This window comes from Oryx dammah, unplaced genomic scaffold, assembly GCF_014754425.2.
Source record: "Oryx dammah isolate SB20612 unplaced genomic scaffold, SCBI_Odam_1.1 HiC_scaffold_16, whole genome shotgun sequence".
NCBI classification, from domain to species: domain Eukaryota; kingdom Metazoa; phylum Chordata; class Mammalia; order Artiodactyla; family Bovidae; genus Oryx; species Oryx dammah.
The window spans coordinates 52,722,997-52,743,398 of NW_024070200.1; the positions used below are offsets into that span (position 1 = coordinate 52,722,997).

At 44.0% G+C, this 20,402-nt stretch overlaps 1 protein-coding gene across 6 annotated transcripts in view; it reads right to left on the reverse strand.

The window, feature by feature from the left end:
* Positions 1–18,333, reverse strand: part of AKAP13 (A-kinase anchoring protein 13) — a 319,519-nt gene extending 301,186 nt beyond the window's left edge. For all 6 annotated transcript variants that reach the window (XM_040256976.1, XM_040256975.1, XM_040256972.1 and 3 more), the window contains exon 1: positions 18,094–18,333. The gene's annotated coding sequence lies outside the window, so the exon portion shown is untranslated. The remainder of the gene's footprint in view (positions 1–18,093) is intronic.
* Between the last annotated feature and the right edge of the window lie 2,069 nt (positions 18,334–20,402).

The following is a 20,402-nucleotide window of genomic DNA, read 5'->3' on the forward strand; positions in this document are numbered from 1 at the left end:
ATAAGCCAACTTATCTCACTTGTAAGTTTTCAGTGAAGGAAAAGGGCAGTGGAAAAAAAGATTTGGAAAAACATGATTTGACAGAGTAAAAAATTCAGGGCCATTCCTACCTAGCTCTCAGAATCCTTCTCCTTTCTGTCATCACAGACTAAGGTTTCTCGGGCAAGATCAGCTCAACAAAGATTCATCAACAGGTTCCTCTGACTGACAGGGCTATAAAGCAAATGATGACAAGGAACTTGGATGTCCTGTCTTAAGGAAATAACGCAGACACAATATTTACCAAAGGGTTCTGTTTATTGTTCTGTATTAGAAAAAGGGCGGTGGAAGGGAGATATTTTAAAGTACAGCAGGGTGGTTGGCAACAATAGTAAGAAAATTAATTATCTAAACTGAAGTAGGAAGGACAAAGTCACTGCAACTTTGAAGAATCTTCACTGATGTGAAAATACCACCTGTTCCATTTGTGTCCAAGAGCGTAAGTTTTGTAGCATCCTGCCAGTCACCCTGCGAGGACTCAATGAAAGGTGACTTCAACACATTATTCACAGAAAAAAAGAATTCAAGGGCAGAAGAAGAGCAGTAACCAGCTCAAGGTCACACAGCTAGTTAGGTGACAGAAACACAGCTGAACTGACTATCTTCCTTCCCAATCTTTCTGCAGCTACACAACTTTGCCAGGTTAAATGCCATTTTATTGGGGGAGGAGAAGGAATCAGGTGACAAGTGAGGAAACTAGCAAGGTATTTAGTTACAGAGTTATTATCTCCTAAGCCAGGAGTGAAAAGGAAAAGAATTTTCCCCAGAAATTAGCATGGATAGCAACTCTGTTCACTTGCCAGAGTCTCTGTGCCAGTCACTTCGCAATCACTTCAAAACCCCACAGGAATCAAGGACCATTCACATCGAAGGGGCTGCAGGAAAGAAAACTGTACCACAGTTCATGGAATCACCCACATCTTTGCACCTTGCACCTTACAGTCCACATAATTCCATCCCCTGGCATTAAGCAAAAGATGTGCATACCACCCCCCAAAAGCACTCCTGGTGTGAGCTAAGCTGGGCGCAAAACTAAGGGACTTGGAAGAGATGTTTAATGTTTCACAGTTCATACCTACGTTTTTCTTACTGAAGGCTTATGTTCCTAACATTTCAGGACTGCTAAAATGAACCTAAAAAACTGGTCTTTCAACTTCCAATATAGGTTAAACATGAACTAATTAACTGTTTGTAAAACACTTTGAAGTCGTGAAAGAGTATGTAAATGTTAATTATTAATGCTGATCCACAAAGCCCCTGCATCTGAAGTAAAATACAATTCTTCAGGCAAGTTTCTGCTACTTTCAAGGTACAAACATGGAAGCCCAGCATGCTTTTAGGAATTCTAGGAAAACTTGAAAGGCAGACCACAGTGATTTCTATTTACAGCAAGAACAAGCTGGAATTTTAAGCCAGCTGTGTTGGGTATAATTATATCAGAATGAATAAAAAATGTGATTTATGCCATATATAATAAAAACTAGAGTATGTTTATAGTCACAAAGCCCTGGATGAAAATTATAGTCCATTAACCTGAGAGGGGCAAAGTCAAAGCTCTGAACCATACTTTTCCTCATCAAAAAGGCAGGGAGGATAAAACCTATCTTACAAGATTACCGTCAAGAATTGAGAGAATGTAAATCAACACACAATAATATATATGCAGGCATCCAGTACCAGTTTCTTCTTCCCTTTAGCGATTTCACTTTTTAGAAGACAGACCTCTCTAGAATGAAAAAGTCCTTTAAATACACACTAGCTTATGTTCTAAGCACACATACAGCACTTGTTTAGCAGGAGGACCCAGGCAAAAACTTTTGGTCATTCCTGTCCACTGACCCATATACATTCTTAATCCTCAAAGGCAGAAAGCACCTCGGCCAGGCCCCAGGGCTGCATGTGACCAAGTGAACAATTAGAACTCTGCTTCTCAAACTCGAGCTGTCCCGTCTTCCTCCTAAATAACTCCCCAACTGCAAAGCCACAAGCAGAGTTCCTTTGTATTCTGAGCCCAGCCTCTCTGTGCACAAAGAATGTAAGGTTTAAAAAAAAACCACTGTCCTCCAGACAGATCATAAAGGTAAAAGAAATGAGTCCCGCGCAATGCCACAATGGGTCTCTCTTCTCCTGCCTTAAACAGGGCAGAACTCAACAGGCAACACCAGGTACACGGATTGATTTACAGACATATTTCAAACTATACTGCTGTGTTTTCAGAGGCGATTCATCAACTACAGAAAATGTCAAATCTGCAAAAACTCCCTGTCACCTTTGACACTGTTAACACCTGAGAAAAGGAACGCTTCTATCGATCTGAGCTAGCACGGAAAGTTATAATTCAGATCTAAGGGAAAAAAAATATTCACGCTTGAGTCAATTTACCTGAAGTGATATGCCCACCACAATACAAACGCAACACAACGTCCCCTTTGAACAACTGGTGCCACCACCAGCTTGGTGGGGAGAACATGTGCTAGCAATTTTCACAGGAGCTGCTGTGAACTCGTCTATCAAAACCACCCATACTCTCCCCTGACTTCCCCGCTAGAGATCAACGGCTCAGAGTTTCAAGACAACAGGCCACAGTCAGACCCATCTGTGGAAGATGTAGTGTGAACAACCACAAACAAATGAAACTGCATCAGCCCAGAGACTCACCAACCGAGCAGATACTCCTAAGTATTGCCTCTGTTTGAAAATGAAAAATTAAAACATATACAAAGACAGACACAGATATAGCAAGCATTTAGGAGGTTAAAAAAGTATACCATCATCTCACTCCGCAAACAAAGCTACAGTTAACACTCTGTGATAAATTCCTTCCAAACTATCTTGTGTGTAAAAATTACACGCAATACACCCCTGTGTGTGTGTGTGCTTAGTCGCTCAGAAATGTCTGACTCTTTGCAAATCCATGGACTGTAGTCCAACAGGCTCCTCTAACCATGGGGATTCTTCAGGCAAGAGTACTGGAGTGGGCTGCCATGCCCTCCTCCCGGGGATCTTCCCAACCCAGGGATAGAACCCTGGTCTCCCTCATTGCAGGCAGGTTCTTTACCATCTGAGCCATCAGGGAAGCCCCGATATGCCCCTGCATCACATTTAAAGATCACTGATAGATGGGCACAATAAAGGACAGAAATGGTACAGACCTACCTAACAGAGGCAGAAGATGCTAAGGAAAGATGGCAAGGATACACAGAAGAACGGTACAAGAAAGATCTTCATGACCCAGATAACAACAATGCTGTGATCACTCACCTAGAAGCCAGACACCCTGGAATGCAAGTCAAGTGGGCCTTAGGAAGTATCACTATGAACAAAGCTAGTGGAGGTGATGGAATTCCAGTTGAGCTATTTCAAATCCTGAAAGATGATGCTGTGAAAGTGCTGCACTCAATATGCCAGCAAATTTGGAAAACTCAGCAGTGGCCACAGGACTGGAAAAGGTCAGTTTTCATTCCAATCCCAAAGAAAGGCAATGACAAAGAACATTCAAACTACCACACAACTGCATTCATCTCACACACTAGCAAAGTAATGCTCAAAATTCTCCAAGCCAGGCTTCCACAGTATGTGAACCCGTGAACTTCCAGATGTTCAAGCTAGATTTAAAAAAGCCAGAGGAACCCGAGATCAAATTGCCCACATCCACTGGATCATGGAAAAAGCAAGAGAGTTCCAGAGAAACATCTACTTCTGTTTTACTGACAATGCCAAAGCCTTTAACTATGTGGATCACAACTGTGAAAAATTCTTCAAGAGGTGGGAATACCAGACACCTTACTTGCCTCCTGAGAAATCTGTATGCAGGTCAAGAAGCAACAGTTAGAACTGGACATGGAACAACAGACTGGTTCCAAATAGGAAAAGGAGTACGTCAAGGCTGTATATTGTCACCCTGCTTATTTAACTTATATGCAGAGTACATCAGCAAAGTGTCAGGCTGGATGAAGCACAAGCTAGAATCAAGACTGCCAGCAGAAATATCAATAACCCCAAATATGCAGACACCATCACCCTTATGGCAGAAAGCGAAGAACAACTGAAGAGCCTCTTCATGAAAGTGAAAGAGAGTGAAAAAGCTGGCTTAAAACTCAGCATTCAAAACAGTAAGATCATGGCATCTGGTCCCATCACTTCATGGCAAATAGATGGAGAAACAATGGAAACAGTGACAGACTTTATTTGGGGGGGCTCCAAAATCACTGCAGATGGTGACTGCAGCCATGAAATTAAAAGATGTTTACTCCTTGGAAGAAAAGCTATGACCAACCTAGACAGCATATTAAAAAGCAGAGACATTATTTTGCCAACAAAGGTCCATCTAGTCAAGGCTATGGTTTTTACAGTGGTCATGAATGGATGTGAAAGTTGGACTATAAAGAAAGTTGAGCACCGAGAACTGATCATTTGGAACTGTGGTGTTGGAGAAGACTCTTGAGAGTCCCTTGGACTGCAAGGAGATACAACCAGTCCATCCTAAAGGAAATCAGTCCTGAATAGTCACTGGAAGGACTGATGCTGAAACTGAAACTCCAATACTTTGGCCACCTGATATGAAGAACTGACTCACTGGAAAAGACCCTGATGAGGGCAGGAGGAGAGGAGATGACAGAGGATGAGATGGTTGGATGGCATCACCAACTCGATGGATATGAGTTTGAGCAAGCTCCAGGAGCTGGTGATGGACAGGGTGGCCGGGCATGCTGCAGTCCATGGGGCCAAAAAGAGGCAGACACAACTGAGTGACTGAACTGAACTGATATCCTTTGAGACTGAAAATGAACAACAGATTTCACTGGTAACACTTTTATCACGCTCAGAGGAGAAAAGTTTTCAACAGATTTGGAGTCTTAACTCCCCTGGGCACAAATATACAAGGTGTTTTAGGTCACCACGCCAAGAGGAACAACTCCATGTCCAAGGTCAGTAGGGGCAGCCGTGAGGAGATACCCCTCGTCCAAGGCAGGAGAAACCCAAGTAAGACGGTAGATGTTGCAAGAGGCATCAGAGGGCAGACACACAAACCATAATCACAGAAAACTAGCCAATCTAATCACATGGACCACAGCCTTGTCTAACTCAATGAAACTAAGCCATGCCACCCAAGTGGCCCTTGAGTATAGGGCCACCCAAGATGGGCGGGTCATGGTGGAGAGGTCTGACAGAATGTGGTCCACTGGAGAAGGGAATGGCAAACCACTTCAGTATTCTTGCCTTGAGAACCCCATTAACTGTATGAAAAGGCAAAATAAAAGGATACTGGAAGAGGAACTCCCCAGGTCAGTAGATGCCCAATATGCTACTGGAGATCAGTGGAAAAATAACTCCAGAAAGAATGAAGGGATGGAGCCAAAGCAAAAACACCACCCAGTTGTGGATATGACTGGCGATAGAAGCAAGATCCGATGCTGTAAAGAGCAATATTGCATAGGAACCTGAAATGTTAGGTCCATGAATCAAGGCAAATTGGAAGTAGTCAAACAGGAGATGGCAAGAGTGAACGTCGACATTCTAGGAATCAGCGAACTAAGACGGACTGGAACGGGTGAATTTAACTCAGATGACCATTATATCTACTACTGTGGGCAGGAATCCCTTAGAAGAAATGGAGTAGCCATCATGGTCAACAAAAGAGTCCGAAATGCAGTACTTGGATGCAATCTCAAAAACGACAGAATGCTCTCTGTTCGTTTCCAAGGCAACCCACTCAATATCACAGTAATCCAAGTCTACGCCCCAACCAGTAACACTGAAGAAGCTGAAGTTGAACGGTTCTATGAAGACCTACAAGACCTTTTAAAACTAACACCCCAAAAAAGATGTCTTTTTCATTATAGGAGACTGGAATGCAAAAGTAGCAAGTAAAGAAACACCTGGGCTAACAGGCAAATTTGGCCTTGGAATACGGAATGAAGCAGGACAAAGGCTAATAGAGTTTTGCCAAAAGAATGCACTGGTCATAGCAAACACCCTTTTCCAACAACACAAAAGAAGACTCTACACATGGACATCACCAGGTGGCCAACACAGAAATCAGATTGATTACATTCTTTGCAGCCAAAGATGGAAAAGCTCTGTACAGTCAGCAAAAACAAGACCGGGAGCTAACTGTGGCTCAGATCGTGAACTTCTTACTGCCAAATTCAGATTTAAATTGAAGAAAGTAGGGAAAACCACTAGACCATTCAACTATGACCTAAATCAAATCCCTTATGATTATACAGTGGAAGTGAGAAATAGATTTAAGAGCCTAGATCTGACAGATAGAGTGCCTGATGAACTATGGAAGGAGGCTCGTGACACTGTACAGGAGACAGGGATCAAGACCATCCCCATGGAAGAGAAATGCAAAAAAGCAAAATGGCTGTCTGAGGAGGCCTTACAAATAGCTGTGGAAAGAAGAGAAGCAAAAAGCAAAGGAGAAAAGGAAAGATATAAGCATCTGAATGCAGAGTTCCAAAGAATAGCAAGGAGAGATAAGAAAGCCTTCTTCAGCGATCAATGCAAAGAAATAGAGGAAAACAACAGAATGGGAAAGACTAAAGATCTCAAGAAAATTAGAGATACCAAGGGAACATTTCATGCAAAGATGGGCTCGATAAAGGACAGAAATGGTATGGAGCTAACTGAAGCAGAAGATATTAAGAAGAGGTGGCAAGAATACACGGAAGAACTGTACAAAAATGATCTTCATGACCAAGATAATCACGATGGTGTGATCACTCATCTAGAGCCAGACATCCTGGAATGTGAAGTCAAGTGGGCCTTAGAAAGCATCACTACGAACAAAGCTAGTGGAGGTGATGGAATTCCAGTTGAGCTATTTCAAATCCTGAAAGATGATGCTGTGAAAGTGCTGCACTCAATATGCCAGCAAATTTGGAAAACTCAGCAGTGGCCAAAAGACTGGAAAAGGTCAGTTTTCATACCAATCCCAAAGAAAGGCAATGCTAAAGAATGCTCAAACTACCACACAATTGCACTCATCTCACATGCTAGTAAAGTCATGCTCAAAATTCTCCAAGCCAGGCTTCAGCAGTACATGAACGTGAACTTCCAGATGTTCAAGCTGGTTTTAGAAAAGGCAGAGGAACCAGAGATCAAATTGCCAACATCCGATGCATCATCGAAAAAGCAAGAGAGTTCCAGAAAAACATCTATTTCTGTTTTATTGACTATGCCAAAGCCTTTGATTGTGTGGATCACAATAAACTGTGGAAAATTCTGAAAGAGATGGGAATACCAGACCACCTGACCTGCCTCTTGAGAAATCTGTATGCAGGTCAGGAAGCAACAGTTAGAACTGGACATGGAACAACAGACTGGTTCCAAATAGGAAAAGGAGTATGTCAAGGCTGTATATTGTCACCCTGCTTATTTAACTTCTATGCAGAGTACATCATGAGAAATGCTGGGCTGGAAGAAGCACAAGCTGGAATCAAGATTGCCAGGAGAAATATCAATAACCTCAGATATTCAGATGATGATGATACCACCCTTATGGCAGAAAGTGAAGAGGAACTAAGAAGCCTCTTGATGAAAGTAAAAGAGGAGAGTGAAAAAGTTGGCTTAAAGCTCAACATTCAGAAAACGAAGATCATGGCATCTGGTCCCATCACTTCATGGGAAATAGATGGGGAAACAGTGGAAACAGTGGCAGACTTTATTATTTTGGGGCGGTGCTCCAAACTCACTGCAGATGGTGACTGCAGTCATGAAATTAAAAGACCCTTACTCCTTGGAAGAAAAGTTATGACCAACCTAGAGAGCATACTCAAAAGCAGAGATATTACTTTGCCAACAAAGGTCCGTCTAGTCAAGGCTATGGTTTTTTCTGTGGTCGTGTATGGATGTGAGAGTTGGACTTTGAAGAAAGCTGAGTGCCGAAGAATTGATGCTTTTGAACTGTGGTGTTGGAGGAGACTCTTGAGAGTCCCTTGGACTGCAAGAAGATCCAACCAGTCCATTCTAAAGGAGATCAGTCCTGGGTGTTCTTTGGAAGGACTGATGCTAAAGCTGAAATTCCAATACTTTGGCCACTTCATGCGAAGAGTTGACTCATTGGAAAAGACTTTGATGCCGGGAGGGATTGGGGGCAGGAGGAGAAGGGGACGACAGAGGATGTGATGGCTGGATGGCATGACTGACTCGATGGACATGAGTTTGGGTGAACCCCGGGAGTTGGTGATGGACAGGGAGGCCTGGCGTGCTGCTATTCATGGGGTCACAAAGAGTTGGACTCAACTGAGCGACTGATCTGAACTGATATTGCTTAACCCAGCCTCCCAGGGAAACAGACAAAGCTGAATCCCTGGGTCAGAAAGATCCCCTGGAGAAGAAAATGGCAACCCACTCCAGTCTTCTTGCCTGGAGAATTCCAAGGCCAGAGGAGTCTGGAGAGTCCATGGGGAAGAATGGGACACAACTCAGAGACTAACCAACAGCAACAGCTAGCTGATATACACTGCTCTTCTCTCCCGTCCCCTCCTCTGCCCCCGTTTGCTTTCTCACTTCAGGGTCTTTGCCCCAATGCTCCTTCCACGTGGACATCCAGAGCCCTTCAGGTCTGCTCTCGTCACTTCCCTCAGGTCTCTCTCAGGAGCCTCATCTCAGGAAGCTGACACCCTCTCCCAGTGTTCTGAACTCTTCATCTTCTTCTTACAACTGTCACGAGCGGCCTTCTACCTGTTTATGTTCTGCTTCTCTCACTAAGATGTCAGCCCCTTGATGGCAGCAACTGCCTTTTGTCTCTGAAATTCCATCACCTAGAAAAGTGCTTGACGACAGAAGGCACCCAAATATGTGCTGAATAAATTAACAAACAACCTTACAACGTATATCACATGCCTATTTTACAAAAGAGAATGCTGATTTTCAGAGACAATTTACCTAAAGCCACAGAGCAAATAAGTCCCCAGACACATCTGAAAGAGCCAATACTCCACCCACTGACTCACTTCATCCTGTGCCATACAAGGAAATTATAAATACCGGTTAAGAAACAAAGATGTAAAAGAAAGAATCGTTAGATGAAAGTATCAGACCACTTTTCTGCTCATCACTAGCGCATTTCACATCTTTGATTAATCTCACATATATACTACAGAGGTAGTAAAGAATCTGCCTGCCAAGCAAGAGACCCAGGTTCAATCCCTGGGTCAGGAAGATCCCCTGGAGAAGGGAATGGCAACCCACTCCAATATTCTTGCCTGGGAAATCCCATGGACAGAGGAGCCTGGAGGGCTACAGTAAACAGGGTCGCTAACAGTTGGACATGACTTCTGTATTCCCTACAGAGTAAAGGCTAGCTACATAGACATTTAACAAACATTTCTTTGATATTTACACCCACAAAGACTTGACTCCTGTAAGGAGATTTTAAGCATCATCAATAAATTATACTCTTTCAAAGGATTTCAATTTGCAACCATGATGGAGTACCTGGATCCAGACTCCTTCCTGCTCCCACCCCCCACCAACAACCAAAAAAGTGGTCGGCAAAATGGCAACACCTTTTAGTCACTGGACCACCAGCAGCACAGGACTGGGAAGAGGTAAACTCCACACATGCACCAGGTTTCTCAGCCTGGAGGCACATCCTGGACCATGTGCTTTGAGGAGCTCAAGCAGAGCAAGGCAGGCTTGTGAAGTAGGAAGTCCAAGAGCATGAGAAGGCTTAGGAACCTAAAAACCAGAGTTCTAGAAAGAAGGGAGTTGCATGAAGAAGGATCTCCAGAAATCAGCACAGAAGCCTGCTTGAATCTAATAACGAATAATAAGCTGTGTGTGCATACTGTAAATCTACAAGGGCAGGCAAAGAATGACCCAAGGACCATATGCTACATAATCCCAGAGCTCACACAGGGCTGGCAGAGACTCAGACCAGCAAGAACAGAGAACATACCGTTCTTCAATGAAAACTATGGCGGCTTCATGCCTTAATAATGGGGTGAAACAAGTCTTAGAGTAGAAGGATACAGCTAGGGTTGATCTAACTTGGACCAATTAACAGCAATCAACAAATTAAAATTCACCATTTCTAGGATCTAACAAGAAATTACCAAGATGTGACCCAAAAAAGAAAAAAAAAAGGGGGGGCCTATAGAAACAAATAATGGAATTAATGAGCTAGGACTTAAACAACTATGAGTATTACACATACAACCAAGAACTTTTTAAAGGAACATTAATAGACAAATAAAATAAAAAAGATTCAGTAGCAAATTGAATCCAACAATATATAAAAATACATCATGACTGAGGATTATCAAAAGAATACAAGGCTAGTTCAACACCGAAAAAGCAGTGTAATTCACCATATCTACTGATTAAAGAAGAAAAAATATATGATCACCTCAACAGATGCAGAAGACGCCTGTGACAATATTCAGTACCCATTCATGATAAAAACTCAGCGAACTAGAAACAGAACTTTATCAACTTGATAAAGAACACCTTTACAACTACAAAAACAAAAACTATAAAGAACATCATGTTAATGGTAAAAGACGAATGCTTTCCCCCCCTAACATCAGGAAAAGGTCCATTTAGGTCCTAGCCAGTTCAATAAAGAAAAAGAAATAAAAGGCATATAGACTGCAAAGAAGAAACCAAACTTCTTCTGTGTGCCAAGGACATTACTGTCTACAAACAAGAGCCCACGTAAGTTTAGCAAGTTTGTAAGACAAAGGAAAGGAAAGTGAAGTCACTCAATCGAGACCGCGACCAACTCTTTGCGACCCCATGGACTGCAGCCTGCCAGGCTCCTCTCTCCATGGGATTTTCCAGGCAACAGTACTGGAGTGGGTTGCCATTTCCTTCTCCAGAGGATCTTCCCAACCCAGGGATTGAACCCGGGTCTTCCGCATTGTAGACAGACGCTTTACCGTCTGAGCCACCAGGAAAGTCTGTAAGACAAAAGGTCAGCATTAAATAATTCAATCCTATTTCTACAGACTAGCAATGAACAACAGGAAACTGAAATTTTAAAAGCATCATTCACAACAGCACCAGAAAATATGAAATACATATTAATCTTATTTTAAAAACATGCAAGATCCAATGACTAAAATCTACAAAACACTAACAAAACAACTAAAAAAAAAAAAGTCAAAATAAATAGAACATCAAATCATGTTTATGGCTCAATATGGCTAAGCTGTCAATTCTACCCTAAGTGATTTACAGATTCAATACAGGGCCAATCAGAAATCCTGGCGGAATTCTTCTAAACAAGATGATTCTAAAATATACTTGGGGGGAATTCCCTGGAGATCCAATGGTTAGGACTCCATGATTTCACTGTCAAGGGACCAGATTCAATCCCTGGTCAGGGAAGTAGGGTCCCACAAGCTTTGAAGTGCAGCCAAAAAATAAAAATAAGTAAGTAAAACGTACTTGGAAAGGCAAAGCAACTAGAATACTCAAAGATAATTCTGAAAAATAACTCAATTAGAGAACTCATACTACCTGATTTCAAGACTTACTATATAGATACAGTAATCAACAGTGTGGTAAAAGAAAAATGAAAGACAGACCAATATGACAGAATGCAGAATCCAGGAACAGACCCACACATACATGATCCAAGCGGCTTTCAGCAAAGGTACAAAGGCAATTCTATGGAGAAAGATGTCTTTTCAAAAAACATTGCTGGAACTACACACACCCACATGCAAAAAAAAAAATTAATCTCAATCCACACTTTGCCCCATTGGAAAAATTAACTCAAGTGATTCATAAACCTAAACTGTAAAATTTTGAACTATAAAAATTCTAGGAGAAAAATACAGAGCAAAGTCTTTTTACTTTCAGGTGGGGCAGTAATAAGAAGACAAGTAACTTGAAAAGTTTAGAACTCTAATCCAAAAAGATACATGCCCCCGCAATGCTCATAGCGACACTATTCACAGAACTATGTCCAAATGTGTGTGTGCCCACGTATACACACACACATGGAACGGAATAATATCCTGATTTTTTTTAATTAACTACAAAAAGCTATTTGGAGGACAAACAGGAAAAGTTGAATATGCACTGAATACTACAGAACTGTTCAAATGTCATCATTATAATTAGTTATACAGAACAAGGCTTAGCACACTTTTTCTGTAAGATAGTAAATATGTTCAGCTTTGTGGATCACAGGGTGTCTTGTAACTGCTGTCACTGTAGCACCAAAGCAACCACACACAATATGGAAACAAAGCAACACTGCTGTGTCCCAATAAAGAGTAATTAAAAAAAAAAAAAAAAACAGTAGGGCAGATCTGGTCTGCGGGCCATAGTCTGTAAACAAAACTGGTGACAGAGAGCAGAGTGGTGGCTGCCTATGGTGAGCTAGGCAGCAGAGTGAAGGGTGGAGGCAGAACTCTCTGGAGAACACAAAGGAACTTTCTGGAGTGATGGAAACATTCTATACCTTTACTGTGCTGTTAAGTTACATGCATGAATATATTCGTCAAAACTGGTCAAACTCTGTACACTTAAAATGGGTGCACTTTATCACATAAACAGCAACTCAATAAACCTGATTTGTTTACAAATTGTACTCTTTTCAGGTGACATTAATGATGTGAAAAGCATGCCCTTTGCAGTCAGAATAAAGTGAGTTCAGATTATTCAAATTTTAGCACCAAAATTTAAAACTATGTGACCACTGTCAAATCATTTTCGTGGGTGTTTCCCCCTCCTAAAAGTGTTACTCACTCAGTCATGTCCCACTCTTTACAACCCCATGGACTGTAGCCTGCCAGGCTCCTCTGTCCATGGGAGTCTCCAGGCAAGAACACTGGAGTGCATTGCCATTTCCTTCTCCAGGGGATCTGCCTGAGCCAAGGAAGCTGGGTCTCCTGCATTGAGGCAGATTCTTTACCATCTGAGCCACCAGGGAAGCCCTCCTAAAATGAATCAGTAAGTCCTGCCTCACTGATTTGTTTCAAAAGTGAAATAAATGTAGGACTTCCCTGGTGGTCCAGTGGTTAAGACTTCATGCTCCCAATGCAGGGTTCAATCCCCAGTCCGGGAACTAATATCCCACATGCCACACAGCTCAGTCACATATAAAATGTAAGACACACAGTATAACATCTGACACATAAGAGGCACATTCCCTGATTTGAGTAAACCTTTTTTTAAGAAAATGAGTCAGTAAAGATCAGACAGTGACTAGCTTCTTTTGTACTCTTCTGAAACATTCTGACATTCTTTGTTCACTGTTTATTGTGGTTTCACCTGACTTCTAGTACTGGGATCCAATGTCAGTTCCTGTGATTTCAGAGTAATGTGGGTCTCCCAGCAAGCACTGAATTTAGAAAAATATCCCATAACAAATAGGTTGTAAAAGGAAATCCGCAAAGAGGCAAAAGTGAGAAGTATCCATTTTCCTAAGTAAGAATGGCAAAAGAAATGGTATAATATTTATAAAGAAAAACAATCAATAAACTTCATTAGATGTTTTCCCATTTTATACTAGGATTTGAATTTGATCCAAACCAGTAGCCAACCAACAAAACTACAAGACAAAGCACTTGCGCAGTGTTTTACGTCCGGAGTTTCTCACTGACAGTAGAGGGCAGGAGATTGGATGACAATATCAAATTTGTCCTTATTTTATAAGGATGCTAAGTCTGAGACACATGAAGTGGCCTCCTCAAGGACACACTGCCAATAACTGGTGAAGCTCAGGAAGTCAGCCACGCGGTCCTGGATCACACGCTTTCAGCAGACATCACCAGCAATTGCCTTGGGTCGATGGAACACTACATTGCCTAACTCCAAGGTACTTTTCTCTTGCTTGACATCTTCAGCTGTCTAGAAGACTAACTCATTACAGTGCAACATACTTAATTCCTAACCATTCAGGAATAACTAGCCTTTTGAAGTGGTAAAGACGATTTCTGTGGCCAAACACGGGCTTACAATAGGATCATAAGTGAAACTTCAAAAGGACTGATTACTAATAGGAGAGCTTACTGAGGGACATAAATGGTAAATCCCTTCTCCCCACGCCAACAGCCACATCAGGCACACTGACATCCATCTTTCCAGGGCTCTGAACACAGCTCTGAAGAAGGAAAGGAAAATACACCACTGTCCTACACAAACACTCGTAACAACCAGCGTATCTCGGTATCAGGCCTCCTGGTGCCTTCTTTGAGCAAGGACGGACCAAGATGGATTACCCATCTTCTACTCAATCTGTCCCCATCAACCCCTGTGGACTACAGGACCACAAATGCGAAGACACGTGAAGGAAGCTAACTTCTTTCCACCAACAGCTTCCTCCTCTCTCCCCACGGACGGCAAGTAAGACAGCCTGACAGTGACTCGGGAGCACAGCTTCCAAATGGATGCTTGTCCCCACCAGTAATAACCCTGTGTATTCAAGCGCACGACAATGTTAACTTTAAAAGGGAATTATCAAAAGTCCAAGTGGGTTCCTCTAGCTTTGTCAGCTTTGGTTTTTCACCCTCAATCTGTGAGTCTGGTCAAATATAATTTTTAAAGGTTTACTGTAATCCTTCATGATTAAATTTTTGCCTTTATTTTATTAAAAAATGGAAAGATGAGATTCAATATACAGAAATGCCATGACAGGTTAATATTTCTAGAATGTATCTATTCCACTTGGTATTGAGAATTTTCTAAATACGCTGGTATAACTGATTTAAATCACTGCTTCCTCCCACAAATGGTGGCACCTTCAAAAGTGTTTTTGAAGAGGAAGTAATACCACCTCTGTTAACCCACAGGCCAGTTCCATCTTAAGCAAGTTTGAGAAATGCAGTCATAATCCATATCAACTATTGTTCAAAATTAAGGTAAAATAAGGAAGAAGAGCTGGAACTAAATAACTCAGATACCCTACTCCAAGTCTTGAAAACAACCCATTTCTGACCATTTTCTAAACACTATAAATGCAGAGTTCTGTCCTACTGAGTCACACTGCCAGGCCCACTCAAAGATTAACAACTGATTGAGAAGATAAAACTGCTAATTCTATTAACGTTCAGTTCAACTTCACCTTTTAAAAAATTGCATTTAAGACTCAACTCCCAGAAGCATTCCCTCTTTTTTTTTTAATTGTTATACTAGGGGCAGTACTTTTATAGAGTTAACAAATCAAAACATAACAAATAATTATATGTATTACTATCAGTAGGAATACCAAATATTATTTCACAACAGCCACTATGTATTTTTTTAATTAATTTATCTTAATTGAAAGCTAATTACTTTACAATATTGTGGTGGTTTTTGCCACACATCAAGATGAATCAGCCATGGGTGGACATGTGTCCCCCATGCTGAACCCCCCGCCTCAACCTCCCTCCCCACCCCATCCCTCTGGCCTGTCCCACAGCACCGGTTTTGAGTGCCCTGAGAAGCGTTCCCTCTTTATGAAAAACAGAGAAACCAGTATGCTCAGATGCATCAGACTTTTAAACATGCTTTAAATCACTCAAAAAAGTACCCAAATCACTGTCATTACAGCTACCAGATAACAGGCATACTATGCCGATCACCACACAGCTTCATTTATTTCTAAGAAGGCTCTAAAGTATATTAGGAAGCCGAAGCTCAGAGGGGATAAGGGACCTGCCTGCTCAAGGCTACCCACCTAGTCAACGGAAGGGTGGGGATTTGAATTCAAATTTACCTAATTCCAAAGAATGTGCATTCTTCTACACTGTGCTACCTCCCTAAGTCACAACAGAGGTATAAACAGGCAGGGGAGTGAATGAATGGTTGTGTCGGCCAGTCTTAGCCATTTCAACAAAAAAGGGAGAAATTTTCCCAATCAGAAACCACTTTACAAAATCCACAGCACACGATGTAAACCTCGATTCTTTTCAAGAAGTAATTAACAGGTTAACAGGAAAGGTCAGACATCTTTGTATGAAGTACAGTAAATCGCATTACAGGCCTGCAAGTAAGCTGTCACCGTGAACGAGTCCCCAGGTTCAGTGGTTCTCTGGGTCCCATGTTCGGGTGAAGTACCAACCAAGCCACTTCACCCAATACAAAAACCTCCTGAGCACCTGTGCTAAGACTCCTTCTGGGCAAAGAGGCACACAGCTGAGACTCATCACAGCCCTCCGGAGTTAACAGGCTGGAAGAGGAGTCCATTTATACTACATATGCAGTTACTAGTCCTTAGGCAAAAAAAAAAAATGAAGTGCAAGAAACCCTAAAACAAAGATATGTATAACATACTATCAGAGAGGCAGAGAAACTGATCTGCTGGTCACTTAAGGCTCTAAGCAGTGTTTGTTTACATTTTGTCCCTCCCTGACAACTCCTTCCAACCTCTGTCAACCCCTCCTCCCAGCCCCCACCCCACCCCCTACACACAAGCCATCTAAATCTGCACAACTTTGGGACGGAAAACCCAAAGGGCAAGGATTATGACTCCTAAAACCAACCTTCAAAAATCCAAGCTTATGCCATCAGGACATTTTTCTTTAGCTTTGTCAGGTGAACACAGTTGCAAAATGAGGCCAAGGAAACCAGAAAAACCCAGGGCACACCTCTCACATCGGTCACTCAGCAGGAGAAACCAATCGAAAGGCAAACTGACCCGCACGGTGTTTGGTTCGAAGTTTACTTGTTAATTTAACAGACGGCAAAGGAATACAAAACAACTGATAGAAACACATTCTGGTCATTTTCTTCCACCACGCAATTTGACAGACATTTACGCTGGATCCACCGTGGGGGTTTAAACAGAATCATTCTGACTTCATAAGCCAAATGAACTGAATTCAGCAGAACGAAGCACCCAAAGCTTGACAACAGGGCTTGCCGTCTGCAAATCCCCAAGAGACCACGGAAGGCTACGGGACTGTAACAATGATTTATCACAGCTCCTTTACAAACTTGCTGAAAATGATTCTTCCAAGTGAGTTTTCCAGCGTTACCTGATATGGGGGATCCAACGATTTAAAAAAAATATATAGAAAAAGTTACTTATGAAAATAAAACGGGGGAGGGGGTTGCTGAATGAGAAAAAAAGGCACTGTTTTTTACTTTAGTTCTGTATGCCTGCGGTAACAAACTCTCAAAATAACTTCACTGAGGAGTGTTAAAAAGCTCAGACTGAACACCAAGTATTGCTCAATCCAACTTACATTTGTGAACTCCTGAGTTCACAGTTAAGATCTAGAAAACTAAATGCTACGCAGTCATTTTGTTCTAAGCACTATTACCAAAAAAAAAAAAAAAAACCCTATCCTTTCTTCTGATAGAAAAACTCTTGAGGACTTCCCCCATATTTATTTTAAAAGTTTAACCTACTGGTTGACTTTGGTTGGGGGGAAGAGCGGGGAAGGAAGAGGGGTTCAGTAAGTGGTATTTACCAAAAAAAAAAAAAAAAGTATTCTTTGATTTCAAAGTTTGGCTGCACTTGACGAGAGCGGAGCCCAGGCCACGATCCCAAGGCGGGTCCCCCCGGGCTGCACGTCTCCGACCCGCGCGGGCGCCCCGGCCGCGCCCCCGGGAGCAGGCGCCCAGGGCGCCCCCGCGAGGCCGGTCCGGCCCGGCGTGTTTACCGCTCGCCGCAGCCCCCGAGAGCCGCTCCCTCGCGTCCGCGGCACTTGTTCGCCGGCTCCCGGACCGGTGGGACCCGCGGAGCAGCCTCAGCTCCCTAGGGCGGGGGGCGACTGCGGCCCCCGCTCCCGGAGGAGCCGACCCGGAGGTCCGGGCCCCGCCGGGATGCCTCACGGGAAGGGGGCATCGCAGCCGGGCGGGATCGGCCGCGCCCCCCCAAGCCGGGAGCGGAGGCGGCCCCGGGGTAGGGCTGCGGGAGCGGCGAGGCGCGCCGCGGCCCGGCGCGGCCCGGGGCAGACAATGCGTGATGGGGGTCCGGGCTGAGGCGCGGGGAGCCGGGGGGTGATCCCCGCGCCCATGCATCCCAGCCCGCGCGCGCCCCCGGCCGCACCCCGGCAGCCCCGCACCCCCTCCCGGAGCGGCCCGCGCTCCCCGCCGCGACCCCTCCTCTAACCGCAAAACTTCCCCCAACTCCGCCGAGTTCAGTCGCGCTCTCACCGTGCGGTGCCCGGGGCTCCCCCGCGGGCCGAGCTGGAGCAGCTCCGCACCTTGGCCGCGGAGAAAGACAATAAGCGGCCGCTCCCCCGGCGGCGGCTTGGAAACTGCGGCGGCCGAAGCGAGGAGCGGGAGCGGCGACCTCGGCGGAGCCCAGGAGCCTCTCCGCAGCTGCTCCGGCTCGGCGCTAGCCCGGCCCACAGCCCCAAACCGCCCGCGCATGCGCCGCGCGCCGCTCGGGAGGTGGGCGGGACACCCGGGGGGCGGTAACGCCTCCGAGCCCGCCGTGAGTGAGCGCGGCGCCAGGAGCTGCGCGCCGGGGTTGCGCGGCAGAGCTGCCCATCAAACCCCTCCTGGCTAATAGGAAGGCGCCTGGGCGGCCCCTCAGGTTGCTAAGGAAGGCTGAGGTTGACTGCAGCTGCTACGCTGCAGCGAAGTGATCAAAGTCGGGTGGCTGGTAGAGGTGCCGACTGATATGCTCACCCACCCTCTTCTCTGCTCCCTGACTCCGGAAACCGCCCTTCCTCTGTGTCAGGGTGCTCACCTGAGCTGCAGCACTTACCATAACACACCCTGAGATGATTTACTCTTCTCTTTCCCTCCCCTTGAAATCAGAAAGTGGGGTCTTTTCCAGAGAGTGGAGTGCAGTGCCTTGAGAGTCGCTGCTAGGTATTCAACAAGTGTTTTAGTTAGATGGGTCGCTGGCCTATGATGGCATCCGGATTGTGACAGGGTATTCCGTAAACTTTGGGCTTTTCACCGCAAATCTTCAAGTTGCAAGGACATAAAAAATCATCTGGTCGCTTTTGAGAAACAAAATGTGGTCTCTTGGTACACGAAGAAGCTCATTTTGCAAGTTGTGCGTTTTAGTGTATATTGGGGGGAAACACCTATCACATCAAACGATTATTTCATTTATATTGTTTCTTAGATAAGTTGTAAAAATGAATCTACTTAGAGAAAAACTTTACGTAAAAAATGGACGCACTTTATATGAACTTCATATAAGTTCAGAGATGTGCAAATTGATTGTAATCAAAGCAAGAACAGTGGTTACCTAGAAAGAGAAGCATTATTGGCTGGAAAGTGTAGGGCGGGTGCTGGGCACGTTTGGTATTTTGATCTGGATGGTAGATAACAAAGGTATAGACTTACGGTGAAAATTCATCCAGTGTACAATGAAGATTAGTGTACTTTTACACATATTCATATTTTTATATCAATTTAAAATACTTACAAACGATATGGCCCACAAAAATGTGAAGATGCAAATGACTATCTTTTGTGAAACCCTGATCCAGTCAAGCTCCTACCAGAGTGGGGGTTTTGTGGATACTTACTGTTTGTATGGGAGACAGAGCCTCTGGCCCTCTATCGCTGCAGCTCCGGGCTCTTTCTTCTCCTCCAGTCTCGGCGGGGGCGTCAGGAATGGGCTCCAACCGCCTCTGGCCCCACATCCTGCACCGTCCTGTCCGTAGGCCCCAGCAATCTGAGGGCGGCCAGTCGGCTTCTCACCAGCCCTGCCCCACCCAAGCCTTCCCCACCCCAAATCCCTGGGAAGGAAAACACCTCCTGCGAAATCTGTATGCAGGTCAAGAAGCAACAGTAGAACCCCACATGGAACAACAGACTGGTTCCAAATTGGGAAAGGAGTACTATCAAGTCTGTATATTGTCACCCTGCTTATTTAACTTAAATGCAGAGTACATCATGCTAAGTGCTGGGCTAGATGAAGCACAAGCTAGAATCAAGATTGCTGGGAGAAATATCAATAACCTTAGATATGCAGATGACACCACCGTTATGGCAGAAAGCGAAGAACAACTAAAGAGCCTCTTGATGAAAGTGAAAGAGGAGTGTGAAAAGGCTGGCTTAAAACTCAACATTCAAAAAATGAAGATCATGGCATCCGGTCCCATCACTTCATGGCAAATAGATGGGGGAAACAGTGGAAACAGTGAGAAACTTTTATTTTTCTAAACATCATTAAAACATCTGATGGCACAGGGTGTGAGGCCCGAGGCTGTTGGGGCCCATTCCTGATGCCCCCGCTGAGACTGGAGGAAAAGAAAGAGCCTGGAGCTGCAGCGATAGTGGGCCGGAGGCTCTGTCTCCCATACAGGCAGTAATAAATAAACACCATTTATTTTGGGGGGCTCCAAAATCACTGCAGATGGTGACTGTAGCCATGAAATTAAAAGACGCTTTCTCCGTAGAAGAAAAGCTATGACCAACCTAGATAGCATATTAAAAAGCAGAGACATTACTTTGCCAACAAAGGTCCGCTAGTCAAGGCTATGGTTTTTCCAGTA